The following is an 18,656-nucleotide window of genomic DNA, read 5'->3' as shown; positions in this document are numbered from 1 at the left end:
TGGCTCATAAGTGTTGGTTGTCGGTTAAGAGAAACTTCCAAATAGGTGTTGATAGTACTCTGAGTCAGATTGAGTTGAATTGTATATGATTGGTCCAGTCTAAATAATATCCTTGTTTAGACATTGAGTTGTCATCCCTTTTAAGTTGAGCTCCCGAGTTGATTTATTCTTTCTTGATGTTCGTTGTATTCGGCCATTTTACATACTCGTACATTCTATGTACTGACGCCATTTGGCCTGCATCGTTTCATGATGCAGAGACAGGTACTAGAGATCATCAACCGGCGCTCCATTGAAGATCCAATACACTTCCAGCCAGTCGGTGAGTCCTCCTAGTTCTCGGAGGATATTGGGCCTTCTTGTACAATTTTGTTGCTCTTCCTTTTATTTAGATTGTTGGTAGCCATGGGCTTGTCATTGGCACCTTTTTGACATGATTAGAGGCTTTATAGACTAGAGTGTGGGAGGTCGAGCGGTCATCTTGAGGAGTCCTATTTTTATTGTCTTCTTTTGATTGCAAATATTTGGCCTTCGGCCCTTATATTATGAAAAATATTTCTTTAAATTGAGTTCCTGCTAAGAGAATGTGCTTGAATGAAGGAGTGACTGGACCAGGTGGTTCGCTCGGAGGTCAGAAATGGCCTTCGGGTGCCGGTTACGTCTAGGGTACCCTCCCGGGGCGTGACAATCTCATTCTTCCCTTAAGTGCCAAAATAGATGATGATTACCCTAGAAACCTCTAAAAAGCTGCTCCAGGCTTGTAGAGAAGGCACGAAGGGAATTCTAGCGCAAGGAAGGCTACAACCCACAAATTGCAGACTCATCTCTATAGTTTCTCCTTCCAGATGTCAGGGGTCGTGCTATAATCATTTTACAACTGCTTGGTGCCCAGATAGTCTAGGTTTCTCAATTGAGTAGCTTTAAATTCGTTCACATTGCTTAATATAATGTAAATTGTTGGGAGATTTTATGCTTAGGCCTTTAGGCACGAAGTCTAGATGGTTAAGTGATTGTCAATTATTGTTTAGAGTGAGAATATATGATGTAGGTCATGATTATTATGTGACTAGGGATAAAGGTCCAATCTTTGAATGGTAACCTTGGTGGAAACTATTTAGAAGGCCAACGACTCTTGCGAGATTAAATATAGACAATTGCTAGATTATTATGAGATCCTGAGACTTGTAGCATATAACTATTAGGTTACATATAGGGATAGAATTATACAATAATTGTGTGTGTTCATACTAATTATTCCCTGTGAATTGCTTAAGTAATGTATATCATGAAATAAAGGGTGAATGTGAATTTCTTCATGTTGATAAATTCATGACATGAACCTAGTTTGACTATCTGTGGTCTTAGGTGATGGTTTTACATTCCTGCGTATGCTACATGTGCTTGTTACTGTAATTGATAGTATTGCCTGCATGTGTAAGACTAGGAAATATGTAATAAGCTTAATGAAATGACTTTTGAGAGCAATTACATGCAATAAACCTGTTACTTGACTGTGTAAGTATGTTAATTATTCATTGTGGCTTGTGTTGTGATTGATATATATATATATATATGTATGTTTGTGTCAAAATGTGACACCCGATCCTTAAAAGTATATGTGTTGGCATATGGCACTTGATCTCCATATATATATATATATATGATTGCTAGATGCATTCGTATTGTAGGTATGAGGTCGTGGGTAAACAAGTGGAGAGCAATTGATATGTTATTAAGTGAGATTAGCCACTTAGAGTCAGATATTAATAGTGTCCCATTGATGCATGTGTAAAAGGGGGATGAGATTGAGAGAATTTGGAGGTTCTGCCTTCGGGCAGCCCTTCCTGGCAGGAGAAATCCCACTATGGCGAGACCGCCATAGCAGGTTAGGTTCCACCATGGCGGGATAGTACGGTTAAGAAAGGAGACTTAGCCACCTAAATATTTTCCTCTTTCAAGTGAGATACTAATTATTCTAGATTCAGGTGTTGGTATGAAAGCTATAAGACCCCAAAAGTTTAAAAGTCGAGACGAAAGAAGATTTTAAGAAAATAGACTATCTTAGCTTCTACGACTTGACCTACAAGTTGTAGGAGTGACTCGTAGGGTTAGTATTAAACAAGGAAGAGTGGTTAAGTCTCAGAGAAAGTCTATGAGTCAAGTTAACGACTCGTAGACCATTGATGACTCATAAACTTGAGTTGTAGAGGAACTTCAGAAGCTCATGATTTATAGATTTCTCAAACCCTGTAAGAAGAATTGGGTCTACGACCCATAATATTTTTGATGACTCATAAGAATGAATCGTAGGGTTGATTGAAAGGCTCAATGTTTAGGGTGATTTCAGACTCAATAGGTTGAGTCAAATCTATGATTCGTAGACCTTATTACGACTCATAGAAGTCAGATGCGGAGTTTTCTGATGGAATTAATGAGGGGTATTGTGGTCTTTTCTAATTTTGGTTTAATGAATCTAGATATTTTATGGGTGGAATTCAGAACCTATAGATGCCCCAACTCTTCAAAATGCCCTTCTATTCTAAATCATTCTCTAAAGATTTCTAAGACAATCAAGGTTTTCTCTCAAGGTGCTCCTACAATTCAAGTTAAGGTTTCAAGACACAAGTCTTCTTTCCAAATTCAGAGCTAGATTCATCTAAGGTATATGAGATATGATTCATGGGTGTCGTTCACCCATGAAGTTCCAAGGTTTTCCTCAAAATATCTCTTCAATTTCAATTATATTTAAACCCTAGATTAATGTTATTATATTGGACTGTTTCAATTACATTTTTACTTGTCTTCAATGATTATTGTAAGCATAATTCTATCTTAGTTGCATGATTTCAAGTTTTTTTAGAAATTACCATTAATAAAGCTAGTTTCAATGACGATTTCAATAAATTATGATCATGAAGTTCAAAGATTTTCATAGAAAGCTTTTATAAAAGAAGTTTGAGACTTATGAATGATTGATGAAATTTTCAATGAAGTTTCAGTAATGATTCAAGAAATTATTATGGTGTGATTAATATAATTTTCACACAATCATGATTAAAGAGTGATAAGGACAATTCTCACCAAAGTTTATGGATTTTTATGAATCAACTAAGTTAATGAGCTATTTTTATGCCTATTTTTATGATAATATTATTGATGATGTATTAATGAATTCCGTTGGAATATTAACTAAGCACCGAGAGGACTTTTAGGTTGGATTCAGTCCGGTAACTTGAGGTTTGTTACCCAAGGAAATCATAGTAGCAACCTAAGTCTCAAACTACGTTATCCCTGTAGGTTGCCTTTATGGCCTAGCTAGTGGATCAACATATGGATCATGATGCTAAAGATATTCTCAAGGAGTCTACCTTGTCAAGTAGCCTTTTTATTCTCGATGTGGGAGTTATATCGGATTCCATGTTATAGCTCACATGGTCTTAGATGTCGGTTAAAGGTCTTATTCGGTGAGTCCTCATTCTTTGAGGATGATACTTTCTTTCTTATTGTTACTTTTGACTCCTTTTATGTTAGGGTGAGATAGGAGCTTGTCCTAAGCCCCATCTAGTTATAGAGGTATGTTTAGACATAAAAGTTGATATAGTCTGCTTTGGACATATGTTTTGAGTTCCTTCTATTCTTAGACTTTCATGGTTATGAGTTGATATTCTGCTTGATTCATTATGTTTATTTGACCTTATGAATGCGATGTATGCTAAGAAGCTTGGTTGGGATCCTTCAGGTTTTTGATCATCACTCCTAGGGTCTAGCTTGGGGTGTGACAAAAGCTTAAGGAAAGTATACTGGTTAGACAAAGTTAGTGGTGACCTATAGTTCAAAAACTTCTCTATGTGTTAGAAGGGCTAGGCCTAGATCTATATTAGAGTTGAAAGTGGACCAACTAGAAGGGATAAGTGTTAGGCTTGAAGAACATTGGGAGATTATTAGGAATGGTAAAAGTTTGTGCTTAAGGTTTGGTGGTGTATTTCCTTAAGAGTATGTTTTCGTCTTGTTGATTTTTTATATTGTGCACTGGGTATCGGGTTGACAGATGATGCCTACCAGTACGTGTTGTTTGTACTGATACTACTCTTGCTATGCCACTTAACATAGTCTAGTTGCAGAGTCAGTGAAGTTTCTTAGGTGAAGACGAAGATGATTCTCCAACAACTTCTACTCTTCCTTTTTTATAGTGGGAGCTGTGTCATTACTTTATTTATACTCTATATCTTTAGAAGCTCTTGTACTAGGTGTATTCCTGACTCTTTAAGTTGTGGTCTTGTAAGACCCCGTGAGTCGGAAAGTTGGAACCAAGGAGAAAAGTCTCAAAATTTCAAACCCATCCATATGAACAAGTCCCTCTATGGCTCGTAGAGCTTTTTACGGCTCTTAAGGTTGGGTTATAGAGTGACTCTTTGAGCAAGAGTTGAAGTTTCCCTCAGGAGAGGTTCTATGACCTTCCAGGATGAGTCGTCCTCGAGAAGATGGGTCGTAGAATCCCCTCGTCAACCAGAATTCATATGCTTTGTTCAAAGTTTCCCTAAGGCCAAAGTGATGAATTGATAGGATAGCTCGTAGAAGCAATTATAGATCGTGAGAACAACCCATCCTAAAACTTCAGAGACAAGTATAGTTGCAGGTTTTCAGACCCGCAGGACGAGCCTTGCGAATGGATCGTTCCTGAGATGAAAGGTCGTAAACAATGGTCGTTCATAAACTTCAGAGACTATGTTTTTAGGCTGTTTAATCAGACCTACAGGACAAGTCATTTAGATGACTCGTCGTTGCCAAGACGACCCGTATACTAGGGTCCGTAGGGTCAATTTTCCAGATTTAATAAAGGATAATTATGTCTTTTTAAACGTTTGGTTCAATGAACCTAGGCACTTTTATGGCCAAGTTCCAAGTCTTTAAATACTCTTTTCTTCGAAATCCCCTCCTATCCAATTCATTCTCTTAAAATTTCTAAGACAAAAACTCACAAGGTCTTTCAAGAATTCTCTCCAAATTCAAGCTAGGGTTTCTATAATTCTTCAAGGTTCTTCTTCAATTCCTAGTGAATTCAAGAAAGGTATGTGGGATTGATTCATGGGTTCCTTTCACTCATGAATTCCCAAGGTTTTTCTTAAAGTTTCTTTTAATTTAAATTGATTATGAACCATAGTTTTGATGAGTTGCATTGGGCTGATTTAATTCCAGTTTTAGATGTTATCAATGATCATTATATGCATGTTTTTATATGAATTGCATGATTTTGAGTTGAATTATGAATTCCCATGCATAGGGCTTTTTCCAAGTTAAGATTATGAAGTTAAAGATAATTTTCATGAATAGATTATGTGTTCAATGATCTTAAAGTAAAGTTTTCATGGTTTAAAGTTGAAAATGATCTTATGATGAAAGTTTTAATGATGATCAGAGTTAAAGATGGTTTTATGAGTTAATCATGAGTTAAATGATTTATAAAGATAATTTTCAATGAGTTACAACTGAGATCATAATTTTTGAAGTTAAAGTCTTGATAATGATCAGAGTTAATATCATTAGATATTTACAGATGGTGATAAGGACAATTCTCACTGAAGTTATAAATTCTTATGAATCACCAAGTTAGATAAGCAATTCCTAAATATTTTAAAGATGGATTGATAGGTAGTTACTATCTTTCCCTACTATGTTATGAGTATGTTTTATAAGTTTTCATTGGGATATTGACTAAGCACCGACAAGACTTCAAGGTGGGGTTCGGTCGAATAACGCAGTTGGTTATCCAAGGGAATCCTAGTAGCAACCTAAAGTCTTAAACTACATTGCCCATGTAGGTTGCCTGCATGGCCTACCTAATGGATCCACTTAGCCCAGTTCAATTGAGTTATCTTTGGAGTATTCCCTGGTAAGGTAGCCTCCCCTGTTTCGATACAAGAGTCATCGACTATCTCAATACTGGAGTCATCGACCTGTATCAATGCATGAGTCATTGGATTCCATGTAGTAGCTCGCATAGTCTTAGTTGTCGGTTAAAGGTCTTATCCCACACAAGTTCAAGTTAAAATTTAAGATGTCAAGTTATCAGTTGAAAGTTGAAGTTTGATGATATACATTGACCAAGAGTTTCTTATGTTTCAAATTTCTTTTAAGCTAAACTCATGATCATTATAATTGGTCATGCATCTTATGGCATATTGATTACATTCTCTTACTTATCATGCATACCTCACATACTTAATACATTCAAACGTACTAACACATATTTTGCCTACGTTGTCTTATAATGTAGGGATGGACAACACTCTTGACTACCCCGCTCATGGCTAAAGTTTCCTTTAGATTTCGAAGAAGTTTATGAGTCCTCATTCTACCGAGGACAAGAATTTTATTCATGTTTCTATTGCTTAGACATATCTTCTATTGCTAGGGTGAGCTAGGAGTTTGTCCTAAGCCTTCGTCGAAGGTTAAACTAGAGGCATGTCTATACAATTATTGGTGTAGTCTGGTTTTGACGTTTATAGAGTTGGGTTTCCCTAAGTCCCTTACCCCACTTATGATTTCTTATGCTTATCTTTATATTGTTCTTTAGCTTATCTATGCAATGAATGCTAAGATGGTTTATGGTTAGGGCCCCTTGCATCCCGATCACTATTTTACGACTAGGCCCTAGGTTGGGTCATGAAAAACTTAGTATCAGAGCACATGGTTTAGAAGAGTCCTAGAGAGTCTAACATGACTCATTAAGTAGAGTTTTATTATTGGTGTGAAGTGCGCCACATCCATGAATAGGAGGCTACGAAACATTTTAGGAAAGGTCTCAATTCTTTCATGATCTATGTCATATGGTAGAGTGGTTAAGTCTTTTTCATCTAACGCTTGTTCTTTGCAATTTTCAGAAAATGCCTACAAGAAGAAAAGTTCCTCAAGCTAATGATCCTCTGAATGATCAAGTTTCCAATGCCGAGTTTCGAACATCTTTTCAAATACTTTCTCAAGATATTTCAACTCAAGTGAATCTTGAGGTAGTTGCTCCCGTGATTCCAAATGTTAATACGGCAGCAACGAGAGTTCGTGACTTCATAAGGATGAATCCTCCAAAGTTTTAGGGCTTTAAAGTTGATGAGGATCCCCAAGAGTTTGTGGATAGCATCCATATGATTGTTGAGATCATGGGGGTTAGCCCTATTGAAAGGGTGGAGTTGGCTATATAGCTATTGAGGGGTGTTGCAAAAATTTGGTTTGAACAATGGAAAAGTGAGAGGCCTAGAGAGGCGGAGCCCATGACTTGGGATGTGTTCAAAGGGATATTTATTGATCGCTTCTTTCTACTAGAGTTGAGGAAGGATAAGGTGCAATAGTTTATTAACCTCAAGTAAGGTGGTATGAGTGTGAGGGAATATGCCCTCAAGTTTGCTCAATTGTCAAAATATACCACATTTATGGTCGCTGACTCAAGTACTCATATGAGTAAGTTTGTATTAAGTGTATCAGATATGGTTGTAATGGAGTGCAAAATGGATATGTAAATTCAAGAGATGGATATATCTAGACTCATGACCTATGAGGAGCAAGTACAAAGTGAGAAGTTAAAGTTGAAGAATAAGTAGTCTATGAGGCCAAGGACAGATGATAATGAATTCTCTCGTGCTAAGTCCGGAAGTGGTGGACGTTCTTATTTTCGCCAAAGGTACTCCAACCAAGGGTATTCTAATGCTAATACTCCAAGGTTTGACAAATATAGGGTGCCCAACCCTAAATATTAAGGAGGTGCTCCCATTGGCCAAGCTACTCGCGCATGCAAGAAGTGTGGTAGGAACCACAAGGATGTATGCCTAGCCAGGTTAAATGTGTGCTACTAGTGCCATAAGCCGGGTCATCATGTTAAGGAATATAAGGGTAAAGATGTTCGTCCTCAAAGACAAGTTGCTCAAGGTGTCCAAGCGCAATAAAAGGGTGGTCAACATAATAATAGGTTCTATGCTCTCCATGGTAGGCAAGAGGTGGAGGAGACGCCCGATGTTGTTATCGGTATGTTATGGGTCTTTCACTATGATGTTTATGATTTGCTTGATCTGGGTGTAAATTTATCTTTTGTTTCCCCTTATGTGTCCATGCGATTTATTATTAGTCCCGAGATATTGTTAGAGACTTTCTCCATTTATACTCCCGTAGGTGAGTCGGTCTTGGCTAAAAGAGTCTATAGAGGTTGTTTAGTAACGATTTTCCATAAACTTACCTTATGTGATCTAGTTGAGCTTGAGATGACTGAGTTTGATATCATCCTTGGGATGGATTATCTATATGCATGTTATACTTCTATTAATTGTAGAACTCGAGTGGTTAAGTTTCAATTCCCAAATAAGCCAGTCCTAAAATGGAAGCATAGTAACTCAATGTTTAAGGGTAAATTAATTTCATGCCTTAAGGCTCGAAAGATGATATCCAAGGGATATATTTATCATCTTGTGGGAGTTAGGAATGAGAATTTCGAATCCCTTATCTTAGAGTCGGTCCCTATTGTAAATGAGTTTAAAGATGTGTTTTTTGATAATTTACCCGGTGTCCCTCTCAAAGGGAGATTGATTTTGGTATAGACCTTCTTCTGGATACTCAACCTATTTTTATTCTTCTTTACCGGATGACTCCGGCAGAATTAAAGGAGTTGAAGGATCAATTGAAGGACTTATTGGATAAAGGGTTCATTAGGCCAAGTGTTTCTCCATGGGATGCTCCCATATTGTTTGTTAGAAAGAAGGATGGTTCACTACGTATGTGCATTGATTACCGACAATTAAATAAGGTAACCATCAAGAATGAGTACCTAATTCCAAGAATAGATGATTTATTTGATCAATTGCAAGGGGAAAGTTACTTCTCCAAATTAGATCTTTGTTTCGGTTATCACCAATTGAGGGTAAAGGAGTGTGACATTCCCAAAATAACTTTTCGGACAAGGTATGACCATTATGAGTTTCTAGTCATGTTGTTAGGATTGACCAATGCTCCCATAATTTTCATAGACATAATGAATAGGGTGTTTGAGTAATACTTAGATATGTTTGTAATTTTATTCATTGACTACATTTTAGTTTACTCTCAAAATGAGGAGAAGCATGCAAATCACTTGAGGATTGTATTGCAAACTCTAAGAGACAAACAATTATTTGCAAAGTTCAACAAATGTGAGTTTTGGTTAAGGTAGGTGGCTTTTCTTGGTCACATTGTGTCCGATAAAGGGATTATGGTTGATCCTAAGAAAACTGAAGCGGTTAAGAATTGACCCAGACTATTATCTCCTTCAGAAATTAGGAGTTTCTTGGGCTTAGATGGATACTATAGGTGATTTATGGAAGGATTTTCATCAATCTCATCACCTTTGACCAAGTTGACTCAAAAGAAGATGAAGTTCCAATGGTCGAAAGCATGTGAAAAGAGTTTCCAAGAGTTGAACGATCTTCTCACTACCGCTTCTATATTGACCTTGCCAGAAAGTTCCGATGGTTTTGTGGTATATTGTGATGCTTCAAGGGTTGGTCTTGGTTGTGTATTGATGCAACATGGTAAGGTAATAGTCTGTGCTTCTAGGCAACTTAATGTGAATGAACGGAACTATCCAACCCATGATCTTGAACTAGCGGTAGTTGTGTTTGCCTTGAATATTTGGAGATACTATCTTTATGGCATCCATATGTATATGTTCACCGACCACAAGAGTCTACAATATGTGTTTAAGTAAGAAGATTTGAACCTTCGACAAAGGAGATGACTTGAGTTGTTGAAGGATTTTGATATGTGTGTTGTATCATCCGGGTAAGGCAAATATGGTTGCCGATGCACTAAGTAGATTGTCGATGAGTTGTGTGGAACATGTTGAAGAAGATAAGAAAGAATTGGTTAAAGATGTTCAAAGATTGGCACGTTTAGGTGTGCATTTGGTCGATTCCAATGACGAAAGTGTTCTTGTTCGTAATAGTTCAGAATCATCTCTTGTAGCGGATGTTAAGGCCAAGCAAGACCAAGAACCAATGTTGATCGAGTTAAAGAAGTCGGTTGCTGAAAAAGCCATTGAGGATTTCTCTCAAGGTGGAGATGGTGTACTACTTTACCAAGGTCATTTGTGTGTAACTAATGTTGATGGGTTAAGAGAGTTGATATTAAATGAGGCCCATAGTTTCCAATACTCGATTCATCCGGGTTCCACCAAGATGTATCATGACTTGAGAGAAGTGTATTGGTGGAATGGCATGAACAAGGACATAGCGGAGTTTGTATCTAGGTGTCCAAATTGCCAACAAGTTAAAGTTGAGCATCAAAGACCAAGAGGTCTAGCCCAAGAAATCAAAATTCCTACTTTGAAGTGGAAAGATGTGAATATGGATTTTGTAATAGGTTTGCCTAGTACTAAGAAGCAACATGATTCTGTTTGGGTTGTTGTAGTTTGGATGACCAAGTTGGCTCATTATCTACCAGTTAGGACTTCCTATAGTGCAAAAGATTATGCTAAGTTTTATGTTTGAGAGTTGGTAAGACTTCATGGTGTGACTTTGTACATAATATCGGATCAAGGTACATAATTCACTTTACACTTTTGGAATTCATTTCAATAGGGTCTCGATACAAAGGTTAAGTTATCGCTTTTAACCTCAAACTGACGGTCAAGACGAACAAACGATCCAAACTTCAGAGGATATGTTAAGGGTATGTGTTATTAATTTTAAAGGAAGTTGGGATGAACATTTTCCATTGATTGAGTTTGCCTATAATAATAGTTATCACTCGAGCATCCAAATGACTCCTTTCAAAGCATTGTATGGGAAAAGATACAAATACCTGGTAGGATGGTTTGAAGTGGGTGAGATAGCCTTGATTGGTCCAGATTTGGCGATCGATGCTATGAAAAAGGTAAGACTCATAAGAGAGAGGTTGAAGACGTCTCAAAGTCATCAAAAATCCTATTCCGATGTGAGGAAAAGAGAGCTTGAATTTGAGGTGTATGATTGAGTCTATTTGAAAGTTTCATTCATGAAGGATGTAATGCATTTCGATAAGAAAGGGAAGTTGAGTCCTAGATATATAGGACCTTACAAGATATTGAGACGTGTTGGTAAGGTGGCTTATGAGTTAGATTTGCCACTTGATTATCTATTGTTCACTCGGTGTTTCATGTGTCAATATTGAGGAAGTTCGTAGGTGATCCAAACCTCATTATGCCATTGAAATATTTAACAATTATGGAGGATTTGACCTATGTCCGTCAAAGTGTTATGGAGGAATCAACAATTAGAAAGTGCTACTTGGGAGGTGGAGGCGGATATGATAAAATGATACCCATACCTCTTCTCCTCTACTAAAACCTAAAGTAGTAAGTTGTTTTATCCAAGCTAGTTAAATTCCTAAGTATTCAGTTCCTCCTATGTCATTCATATGCATGTATGTTCATGAAAAGGTTGATTTCAAAGTCATGATTTTGTGTTAAGTTGAAGTTTTCATGTTCCATCCATTTTAAGATGTCATCATGTTCATGTTGAGTTGCTAGTCCTCTTTCTGTGTCCTTTCTATGATAAGTTAATCTCATTCGAGGATGAATGTTTTCAAGGGGGAGATAATGTAAGACCCCGTGAGTCGGAAAGTTGGAACCAAGGAGAAAAGTCTCCAAATTTCAAATCCATCCGTATGAATTAGTCCCTCTACGGCTCGTAAGATTGGGCCGTAGAGTGACCCTTTAAGCAAGAGTTGAAGTTTCCCTTAGGAGAGGTTCTACGACCTTCCAGGACGAGTGGTCCTTGAGTAGATGGATCGTAGAAGCCCCTCGCCAACTAGAATTCATATGATTTGTTCAAAGTTTCCCTACTGCCAAGATGATGACTTGACATGATGACTCATAGAAGCAATTACGGGTCATGAGAACCACCCATCCTAAAACTTCAGAGACTAATATATTTGCAGGTTTTCAGACCTACAGGACGAGCCCTGAGAACGAACCACCCTGAGATGACGGGTCATAAATAATGGTCGTTCATAAACTTCAGAGACTATGTTTTATGCCCTTTACTTAGACCCACAGGACGAGTCATTTACACGACTCGTCGTTGCCAAGACGGCCCGTATACTAGGGTCCATAGGGTCAATTTTCTAGATTTAATGAACGACAATTGTGTCTTATCCAAAGTTCGGTTCAATGAACCTAGGTACTTTTATGGCCAAGTTCCAAGTTTTTAAATACTCTTTTCTTCAAAATCCCCTCCTAACCAATTCATTCTCTTAAAATTCCTAAGGCAAGAACTCACAAGGTCTTTTAAGAATTCTCTCCAAATTCAAGCTAGGGTTTGCATATTTGTTCAAGGTTCTTCTTCAATTCCTAGTGAATTCAAGAAAGGTATGTGGGGATTGATTAATGGGTTCCTTTCACTAATGAAGTTCAAAGGTTTTTCTTCAAAGTTTCTTTCAATTTAAATTGATTATGAACCGAAGTTTTGATGAGTTGTATTTGGTTGATTTAATTCCATTTTTAGATGCTATCAATGATCATTATATGCATGTTTTTATATGAATTGCATGGTTTTGAGTTGAACTATGAATGCCCATGCATGAGGCAATTTCCAAGCTAAGATTATGAAGTTGAAGATGATTTTCATGAATAGATTATGAGTTCAATGATCTTCAAGTAAAGTTTTCATGGTTTAAAGTTGAAATTATGATCTTATGATGAAAGTTATAATGATGATTAGAGTTAAAGATGGTTTTATGAGTTAATCATTTGTTAAATAACTATAAAGATAGTTTTTAATGAGTTAAAACTAAGATCATAATTTTTGAAGTTAAAGTCTTGATAATGATCAGAGTTAAGATCATTAGATGTTTAAAGATAGTGATACGGACAATTTTAATCGAAGTTATAGATTCTTATGAATCACCAAGCTATATGAGCTATTCCTAAATGTTTTAAATATGGATTGATAGGCGGTTACTATCTTTCCCTACTATGTTATGAGTATGTTTTATAAGTTTCCGTTGGGATATTGACTAAGCACCGAGAAGACTTCGAGGTTGGGTTCAATTGGATAATGCAGTTGGTTATCCAAGAGAATCCTAGTAGCAACCTAAAGTCCCAAACTACATTGTCTATGTAGGTTGCCTTCAAGACCTAGCTAGTGTATCCACATATCCCCTTTCAGTTGAGTTATCTTTGGAGTATGCTTGGCAAGGTAGCCTCCCCTGTTTTGATGCAGGAGTCATCGAACTATTTCGATGCAGGAGTCATTGGATTCTATGTGGTATCTCATATTGTGTTAGTTGTTGGTTAAATGTCTTATCCCACACAAGTTCAAGTTAAGCTTTAAGATGTTACGTTATTAGTTGAAAGTAGAAGTTTGATGATATGTATTGACCAAGAGTTTTGTATGCTTCAAATTGCTTTTAAGCTATACTCATGCTCATTATGATTGGTCATGCATCTTATGGAATATTTATTACATTCTCTTACTTGTCATGCATACCTCACATACTTGGTGAGTCCTCATTCTATCGAGGACAAGACTTTTATTCATGTTTCTATTGGTTAGACATATCTTCTATTACTATGGTAAGCTAGGAGCTTGTCCTAGTCGAAGGATAAACTAGAGGCATGTCTAGACGATTATCGATATAGTCCGGTTTAGACGTTTATAGAGTTGAGTTTCGCTAAGTCTCTTACCCCACTTATGATTACGTCCACTTATATTGTTCTTTACATTATCTATGCAATGAATGCTAAGATGACTTATGGTTGGGGTCCTTGGCATCCCGATCACCATGTTACAACTATGTCCTAGGTCGGGCCGTGATAGGTCTTGGGATTTTGTAAAAATTCCACATATTATATCCTTTTAGGGATTGAGGGTTTACCTTCTTAGGTGTTAGAGTGGTACCCGGCATGACCTGGTGGGTTGGGTCATGAAATCCATTCTCCCCTCTTTCCCTAATTTAGGGTGTGTTCTGTGAGAAGGAAATATTTTTTTCGAAAAGAATTTTTTTTAGAAAAATAATAATTATTTTTTACTTATTTTCTTTTATTTAAATTGGGTAAGTAAGTAAAAAAATATTATTTTAAAAATATAGATATATAGTTGTCATGACCCAATTTTGGATCATGACCGACACTAAGGGGAAGAATCCCAAAGCAAGCGTTGATGGAAATCTATAGAAAATCGAGCAGAGTTTTCTCTATTTTTGGGACTATCCAATTATTTTCTGTCTCAGAACTCAACAACACAACTAAATAAATCTCCAAATCAAGACATAATATCTATTATCAATCCATTCGCCACACAATAATACTAATTCATCTCCAAAAATGGAAAGAAAGTTTAAAAACTAGTCACACATCTATATAATGAAAGAATACTCATGACTTAAATAAAGGAGTGATTATGGAGAAACTCTAAGAGTTCAAGAAAGGTCCATAACAATGAATAACTTGATGCTATGCGAACAAGTGCGGGCTCACCATAGATTTGTCAACTTGCTAGCTTTAGTTAACAAATTCCTCGCCAATGTCACCTGTGCTTTCCGTAAAAAAACATTAGCGGGGAGTGAGACGCTAACTCAGTGAGTAATAATACTTACCACAACCATTTCAATGAGGGACAAGTCAGAAAAACATGCTAGTATGATGATCAAAATCATGAAAATAAACGACCTTTCAAAAATGGTAATAATAATCAACCATGTATGCTTCATATAAACAAAATCAACTCAACCATTTAGACATAAGCTTAGTAAACAATTTCATATCAAATCTTATATTTGGGAGGTTTTTAGGATGAATCATCTAATAGGTGTGGACCCCTCATAAAGGAGTCAAATATTAATATCCGTCGATCCCTCCTCGAAGGATATTGATAATGGTATGCTAGTTCTACCTTTCCACTAAATAGGGCTATATCGGTAATTTATAAATACAAGGTGCACCCGGTCTAACGAACCCACCGTTAGCTATGGAATCCATCAAGGTCTATTCCCACTTATTCTTTTCTTTATAACTAGTAGAAGCATTATTTTCAAATATTACAAGACATTCAAGTTCTTATCAAATCACCTTTTATAAAACTTAAACCATAAAAACTATATATCAAGATACTTACTTTCAAGTAAATAGCAAACCTTTTTCATTGGTAAATCATATTTCAATTAACAATAAACAAGGCTTATATAAGTGAGAGCATCTCACATAATCATTTAAATATCATATTACATAAAAGACTTGTCCTATATACAAGTTTAAAACATTCGATAACACATTCACTTTATAAACCATGTATAAATCATGAAAATTATAAAGGCATAGACTGTGGTAAGATTACTACTCACTGTACTCGTGCCGAGATACCAAACTTGTCACCTCAAACAATCCGTACGACCTCCTTTGATTAATCTATAATCACATTATATCAATCTAGCGTAATTTCTAAGTTTAAGTTAATTCGATAACTATTCTAAGTATCCCTATCTTGTTGTAACTTAAGCCATTTCCTTGGCTATCCATTTTAGTTAACAATAATCTAACTTTATTGTTCCAATGTAACTCTAACTAGTGAACTAGGAGTATACCTAACAGTAGTATTAAAAAAAAACTTATGCCTCTGTCCATTAACATTCTCATACCCAAATTCCTTTGATAAATCCTATATCTTTTTACTTGAAATAGATTGATATATATATATATATATATATATATATATATATATATATATATATATATATTTCATTCATCCAATTTGTAACCAAAACTATCCTTGTTGTCCAATTACTAGTCTCTAGTAATCAAATTTTAACACCCAAAGTAACTTATTCAGGCTAATAATCTTGAAGAGGTTGTAGAAGAACAATAGAATAAAGATTTACACCGAATTCTGAGAATTTAACAATTTCTCCATCTCTTTAATCTTTATTTTGTTAAACTCTCCCCCTCAATTCTATAGTCATGGAATCAATAAATCGAAGTTATAACTAAGTTTGGAAACTTACCTTCTTCTGCTTCTTTCCTTAGTTTTGAATCAAAACTTTTAAAAAAATTTCCTCTCTACTTCATTCTTCGGTAGAAAGAATAGCGGCAGTAACTTCAACTTTTGGTTTATTATTTTTAAAAAAGAATGAAGAGTGAAAAGGTTCAGCAAGGAACCCTTCCTGAAAAGAAAGTGGGCCTGCTCCCCTTTTCCCGTTTGTTTTCTTCTTAATTCTTTTTTTTTTAAAAAAATATTATAAAATAAGACCACAAATTTAAAACTTATCTTTTTTTAAACTAAAAGACATTTCTACCCTTATAATAATTATTGGTATTATTATAGTTTAGATAAATACTATGGGAGATGAGTTAGTGAGTGTGGAGGTATGGGTGTGAGGTGGTGGGGATGAATTATGGGGTGAAGATGAAGATGGGGTGTGTTGGAGAGTAGTGAAGACACATTTAATATAAAATTTCATGGAACTTCTCTTTCATACTTTCATTAGGGAAGTCATTTTTCTCATTTTTTAAGGAACTGTTTTCCTAGAAAATATGTTTTCCAAATTTTTGACCTAGAAAATATGTTTTCCAAAATTTCTGACCTCTTGTTGCTGAGTAAGACTCAGTAAGTCCTATTAGAAACTCAAGTATCCTTTGACACTCACAATATTCTTTGAACTTCTTAGATTAAGCACATGAACACCCTAGACAAGGCATAATGGATTCGAATTCATTTCACAAACCTCTAAGAATAGTGTAGTAGTTTGTAACTGACATAGTTCCCTGAGTAAGACTATGAATTTCCTTATGGAATTGGACCAAATGTACTATTAATTTTTTCAAATCATTCCTTCAGATCACACCACACTTTATTAGCATCACCGCCATATAATACACTACAAAGCAATCGAAGTCGAACAACATTTATTATCCAAGACAAAATTACAATATTGAATATCTCAATATCAAACAATTCAAGTGCAAAGTGAGATTTAGAATGTGATGACCCCCTTTCAGGGCCCATATATTCAGGTATTTTCTATGTCATGGTCAGCAAGTTCATCCCTTCCTTCACTCTTTAGGGCTTTGTGGGAATCAAACCCAGAACCTAAGGCTCACCAATTGATATTTATTTTTGTGATGACACCCTCTCTATGCCCACATATTCATGTATTTTCTAGGCCAAGGTTGCATCTCAATTGGTGAAAGGCGATTTCCTAGAGTGGATGTAAAGAAGCTTGAGGTTTGGGTTTCGATTACTACAAAGCTCTGCAGGGTAAAGGAAGGGATGAACTGGCTAACACATATTCATGTATTTTCTAAAATAGGTTCAGCCAGTTCATCCCCTCCTTCAACTTGCAGGGCTTCGTAGGAATTAAACCCGAAACCTCAGGCTCTTTTACATTCACTCTAGGGGATCGCCTTCCACCAACCCCCTTGTGATCATTCGTCCTCAAATGAAGATTAACTAGAGCTGGAATTGAGTCATGAATAACAATTGAGACTCAATCAAATCAACCAATCAACCAAATCAAGCAATGTAAACAATCAACTATTCAGACTCAAGAATAGACAAATTAGTTCAAGTCAAGAGTAGGGACATTACCTTTAACATTCTCATCATTAGGCGTGAATAGAATATTGAAAATCTATCAATCAAATCATTCAAATATCTAGATCATCAACCATCAAACTCAAGAAAGAATACATCAACCCGAATCAAGAATAGGACGTTACTTTCAACATCACCATTGATGGCATAAATAAAAATGGAAATTTGGTATTCATGTCATTCTCATAGGACAAACTATCCTTTATTTCAGCACTTTCAATGGGAACTAACAACAAAGGATCTCCCAAGCCATCCTTCTATCATCAAGACATGAAGCACCGAACGAATGACAGCTAACTTAGAAGGTAACTCCAATTCATGAGTGACATCTCCAATCCTCTTCACAACTTCATACAAATACTCACAATCATCACCCCAAAATTCATCAATAGCCTACTACCATCACTCTCATAGCGACAACCATACACTCAAGCCTATCACTCTAACCACCTCAACCACATCTAAGAATTGTCAAGCCTACTTTAATACTTCTACCTCTAATTTTTTTGCATGAGCTCTTACCCAGAGATACACTAACATACTCTTACCTATCTATTGCACATCACAGGGTCTCATCTCTCTTCTTTTCCACACATTTATCCTTAACTATACAAGAAAACACAACTATCACAATTAGGAAACACTTACTCTCCCCCATCCACTCTCACTCAACTCAGTCTTCTATCATCAACATCGTCATCAGGACTGGAAAACAAGAATCACTGAAAAAGTTTAGAGCAAAATGTCATAAGCATGATTCATTCAAGAAAGTCTGATCTGAAAACATCGATAAGTAATATGATCACACTAACCTTTTAAGGCCTATCACGAGTTCATGGAACTATATATATTGTGAAACTCAAGTCATGTCTCGTGTAGCATAGGGCTAAAAATTCTTAGATTCATGAGATAAAATTAGGATTGCTGAATGAAATTATCAATTCTCATCCTCGAACTCACCATGGATATACTTCAACATGGGGGGTGCATGGGTCTAAGCCATGGGAATGATGCTCATACACACGACAGGAATAGAGTATCACCTCGATTAAAGTATGGAACATAAGAGATGGAAAC

Source organism: Solanum dulcamara, chromosome 7, assembly GCF_947179165.1.
Source record: "Solanum dulcamara chromosome 7, daSolDulc1.2, whole genome shotgun sequence".
Lineage (NCBI taxonomy): Eukaryota > Viridiplantae > Streptophyta > Magnoliopsida > Solanales > Solanaceae > Solanum > Solanum dulcamara.
Note: the sequence above shows the minus strand (reverse complement) of the source record.